This window comes from Dryobates pubescens, chromosome 16 (genome assembly GCF_014839835.1).
Source record: "Dryobates pubescens isolate bDryPub1 chromosome 16, bDryPub1.pri, whole genome shotgun sequence".
NCBI lineage: Eukaryota > Metazoa > Chordata > Aves > Piciformes > Picidae > Dryobates > Dryobates pubescens.
This window is the reverse complement of record NC_071627.1, coordinates 1,907,384-1,912,562: the sequence shown is the minus strand read 5'-3', so window position 1 is coordinate 1,912,562 and position 5,179 is coordinate 1,907,384.

Here is a 5,179-nt window from a genome sequence, read left to right as displayed (position 1 = left end):
GCCGCGGCCGCGCCGCGTAAGGGAAGCGCCCACCGCCGCCCGCCTGGCCGTGGGACTGGGCGGGGGTGGGGAGCGGCGTCCCACGCGTGGGATGGCGGCGGAACGAGGCGGCCGGGGGGCAGCCGGGGCTGGGGCCGGTGTGCCTGAGTGGGGGCTGGCCCCGACCCCGCTGCTTTCACACGCATGCACAGCGGCATTCGGCCGTTCCTCAAGCCCATGCTCTGGAGGCGCTTGGCCGCTGAGGGCAGCTCCTGCCCCGCGAGAGCAGCGGGGGTTCGTTACTGCTCTGTGCTGATCTCCCTCGCCTCCCCGCCCCCTACTCCCCCCTCTACTTTCCTCCCACCCCCCCTTTCCTTCCCCGTCCCCCTGCCCATTGCGTACAAAAGAAACTTGAGTAAATGAGTCGGTATGAAAATAGTCGGCAGTGCCAGAATGGATTTTTTTTTCTGCATTGAGTTGGTTTGAATCCTGAAAGTTAGGAGTGGGCAGGTATGTAAGAGCACAGTGTGCGTGGTTTAAACCGCCTGGAGCACCTATTTGACAGGCTGAGACTGGGGGCAAGAGCTAAGGAGAGCAGATATTGCATGAGAAATTAGTGGAATCATTCTCCCACTCATGTCAGTGGCAAAAATCCCACCATCCAGTGGCACCAGGCTTTCACCCTAGCAAGTTATTTCCAACTTCTCATTTTCAAAGTGCATGAAACACAAGAGTCAGAAAGAGAACAATTGAGTTTTCTATTCCATTTTTCCACAGATTTATGCTATAAGCCCTATCCAGTTATGACAAAAGACAGCATACTAGCAAAAACCATGAGGAGACCTTGGTGTCCTGTAGTTTGTGTTCCTGTTTCATCTGACATGCTTGAGGGTGAAAATAAATGCAAATACCACATTCCACAAAGCTTGTCTGAATATTCAGTAAGAGAGGTTTTCAAATCAGGACAAAATAAAAAATGCTATTTTTTATTATTTGCAATTTTTTCAGCTTAGTCAAACTTTCATGCCTTCAGATCACAGAGAAGGAAAGTAGGACATCCAAGACTGATCAGCTATGATGTCCTTCCAATTCATCCAAACAGCGTCAACACAAACCCACAGGCAGATAAAGACTGCCCCAGGAGGTATTTCCTCAGCCCTCTGGAAAATGCCAGATGTAAAAGAAAGACTGATCTAAAAAAATGTCAGCTGGTAGACAGTGTTCCAGGTCTCCTAGACAGCAGCTTTGCCTAATGAGCAGGTATGTCATGCACAAGCAGCTGTTTCGGGATGGGTTTTAGGATTCGGTCAAAGAAAAATTTGCCATTGGAATGTGCTGCCCAGGGAGGTGGTGGAGTCTCCATCACTGGAGGTGTTTAAGAAGAGCCTGGATGAGGCACTTGGTGCCATGGTTTAGTTGATTAGATGGTGTTGGGTGATGGGTTGGACTTGATCTTGAAGGTCTTTTCCAACCTGGTTTATTCTATTCTAGTCTAGTCTAGTCTAAATTTTATTCTAAAACTGCTTTACAGTGATTTGACATGATACCTGATGTTCCCAGATATCCATGAGGAATTGTGCAAATGCTTAGTAGTCAAAGTGATATCCACTTCCCTTTTGCTAGATTTGCCAATGTATACATTCAGGAACACCCAACACCTGCAGCCCTGGGCATCAGCACCCTAGGCCACAGCCTGTGCAATCAATGGGAAGTATACTTCATCCAGTCTGATGCTTAATTGCTGGTGTTGTTTCTCAAATCCTGTAATCATCATTTCAAACTTGCACAGTCTCAGCCAAATGATTCTCATACAGTCCCTCATCTCTCTCAGACAATACATGGCAAATTAGCCTGCACTAAATATTTGGAGTAAAGGAAGATATGGAACTTGTAAACTGAAACATCCACACTCTCTTCACCAGCCTGGCTGGTCCCACAGCCATGGGAAGTCATGTGGTTGCAGGAGTAAGACCTTATGAAACCCCACAGTAGCCCCATGGCAAATACAGCTCTGTGGAATCACCTATAGGGGCACACAATTGTAAGAACTCGGGTGGTTTCATTCACAGTGTTCAATTATTTTCCACCCTTTGCAGATGTCAGTTTCTGGCAAACACCCACATCAGTGCAGTAGTGAGGCTGCACCAATGAGGGTGCACCAATCAAGAGAATATACTCACCTGGAAGTTGATCTCTTCAACTTTTCTGAGTTTTAGTGACTCCTTAAAAATGTGTAAGAGCCTCTGCTGATGTCAGCTGAGATGGCTCCATGGAGGAATTCAACTCAACTGTATCTTGGCACAACAAATACCTTCCCAGGAATCACATCCTTCTTTTGGATGGACTAACAATCTGTTCTGTATAAGACACTTCCATTTTGCAGCAGCACAAATGTGAAAAAAAAAAAAATCTACCTACCTGACACATTAAATCTAACACCATTTCCCCCTAGCTTGTTTCATAAGGTAGTAAAATAAACCAGTATGAAATTAGAATAGAATAGACTAGAATAGAACAAACCAGGTTGGAAGAGACCTTCAAGATCATCATGTCCAACCTATCATCCAACACCACCTAATCAACTAAACCATGCAACCAAGCATCCTGTCAAGCCTCGCCCTGAACACCCCCAGCGACGGCGACCCCACCACCTCCTCAGGCAGCCCATTCCAGTGGGCAATCACTCTCTCTGTGTAAAACTTCCTCCTAACCTCCAGCTTAAACCTCCCCTGGCACAGCCTGAGACTGTGTCCTCTTGTTCTGGTACTGGTTGCCTGGGAGAAGAGACCAACCTCCGCCTCACTACAACCCCCGTTCAGGTAGTTGTAGAGAGCAGTAAGGTCACCCCTGAGTCTCCTCTTCTCCAGGCTAAGCAACCCCAGCTCCCTCAGTCTCTCCTCATAGGGCTTATGCTCCAAGCCCCTCACCAACCTTATTGCCCTTCTCTGGACACGCTCCAGCAAGTCAACCTCCTTCCTAAACTGAGGGGCCCAGAACTGGACACAGTACTCGAGGTACGGCCTAACCAGTGCAGTGTACAGGGGCAGAATGACCTCCCTGCTCCTGCTGAATAGAATGGAATGGAATGGAATAGAATAGGATTGGATTGGATTAACCAGGTTGGAAAGACCTTCAAGATCATCAAGTCCAACCCATCACCCAACACCATCTAATCAACTAAACCATGGCACCAAGTGCCTCATCCAATCTCTTCTTAAGCACTTCCAGTGATGGTGACTCCACCACCTCCCTGGGCAGCACATTCCAATGGCAAATCTCTCTTTCTGGGAAGAATTTCTTCCTAACATCCAGCCTAAACCTCCCCTGGCACAGCTTGAGACTGTGTCCTCTTGATCTGGTGCTGGGTGTCTGGGAGAAGAGACCAACCCCCATCTGGCAACAACCTCCATTCAGGGAGTTGAAGACAGCAAGGAGGTCTCCCCTGAGCCTCCTCTTCTCCAGGCTAAGCAGCCCCAGCTCCCTCAGCCTCTCCTCACAGGGCTGAGCTCAAGACCCCTCCCCAGCTTTGTTGTGTGTCATAGTTTGGGCTGGGTGCCCTCTGCTACAGGGGTGTTTCCTGTGTCCAGAAGTCCAGCCCAGTGGGTGGACACAGGAAATTAGGTATTTCTACCATAATCCCTTGCACCACTATAAATTTTACGGCGGGGTCTGGCCCTTGCTCTTTCCTTCCCTGAGACCCGGTAACCGGGGGGAGAGATTTCCCTGGGCCTCATTAGGCCCAAGGCCACGGGGGCATGGGCAGTCTCAGATCTGGCCAGCTGAGACTAGCCTAGCAGTAGGGGGGGAAGGAGGAACCCTGGGGGTTTTGGGTGCACCCTCAGGTGGGGTTGGGATCTTTCTGGGTCTGTTTTGGTCTCTTCCTTGTCACTATGTTTCTTTTCTGTACACACTCACTGTTCTCTATTTAAACTTTCCATCATTTTTGCAATCTGTTTGTTCGAGTCGTTATTTCTGTGCATAGTGGGGAGGCGACTTGTCCCAACCCATTACATTTTGGCGCACCAACGTGGGGCTAGCTGTTGTGCCCACTCTGCAGATCGATTGCAAAAGATGGAGAGTTTAAATTTAGTTCTGGGCGTCGGTTTGGGTTTGGCAGTTGGGGCTCAAGTTTGTTGCCAGGGCGATCGTCTGAGTTCCTGTGCATTGCGGGGGGACGGCTGGTGCGCGGCCGGTGGTACGGAGCCCTTCCTGCTATTTCAAGCAGGGGTGGTTCTTGACCACTGCCATTGGGGTACCGCTTGAGAACGCGGAACCTGCCTTTCCTCCACGGCGGGGAGCGAAGTGGGGGAGGGTCAGCGGCGAGCAGATCAGTCAGGTCCGTTTTCGCTGCGGGGACAGAGCCAGCCGCTGCGAGCGGGCGAGCCAGCTCCCGAAACCCTGGGGGCGGACAGGGACCCCAGCTGGAAAGCCGTTTTCAAGGGCTCTGAGAACGCGCTTATGGCTTTCGCTGGTGGAGCCGTTTGAGTGTCCGAGGGGTGGAGGTTATTCTGATTCTGTGCCGCGGCGGTAGAGGTGGGCAGAGCCCTGCTGTGTGCCGAGTGGCGGCAGTGGTGGGCCCGGCCGTGCGCTCGGAGGCGCGGCGGCGGTGGCCCCGGCCGTGCACTCGGGCTGCAGTAGGTGCCGGCTCTAATCTCTTTCCACGACTTTCGGGTAAGTCCCGAAAATGGCGCTGAGCGCCTGGTTCCTCCTCCCTTCTTCAGTGGGCTGTGGCGCAGCCCCTCCCTCTTCCGGGGGTGGGGGTCGTGCAGCCGGATGCTGTCCTGCCTCGGTACGCGAGCGCCCAGTGGGGGGGCGGAGTGCCTCTGACATGCGTCCGTGTAGTTTCAGACCGCGGATGGAAGCGGTTGGCTGCGGCACCCTGGATGGATTGAAAAAAGGCAGTCATGGAGCCGGATTGTTCTGACTGGCTTGCCCCAGGAGTGGAGAATATGCCACCGAGTAAACATAGATGAGAAAAAAGGCTTGGCTGAGAAGCTGTGAGGCTTTTCCAGGTGACCAGGATGCCCAATGAATCCATGGAGAACTTGCACTGCAGAAGAGTGAACTCTGCATCGCTGGGAGGTTCCATAGGATGAAGGAAGAAGAACTGGAATGGATAGACACTTGAGCCTGAATGAGAGACTATTTGGGTGGACGCCCAGATGGAGACATGGACTCCACCGGACATGTCATCAGAAGC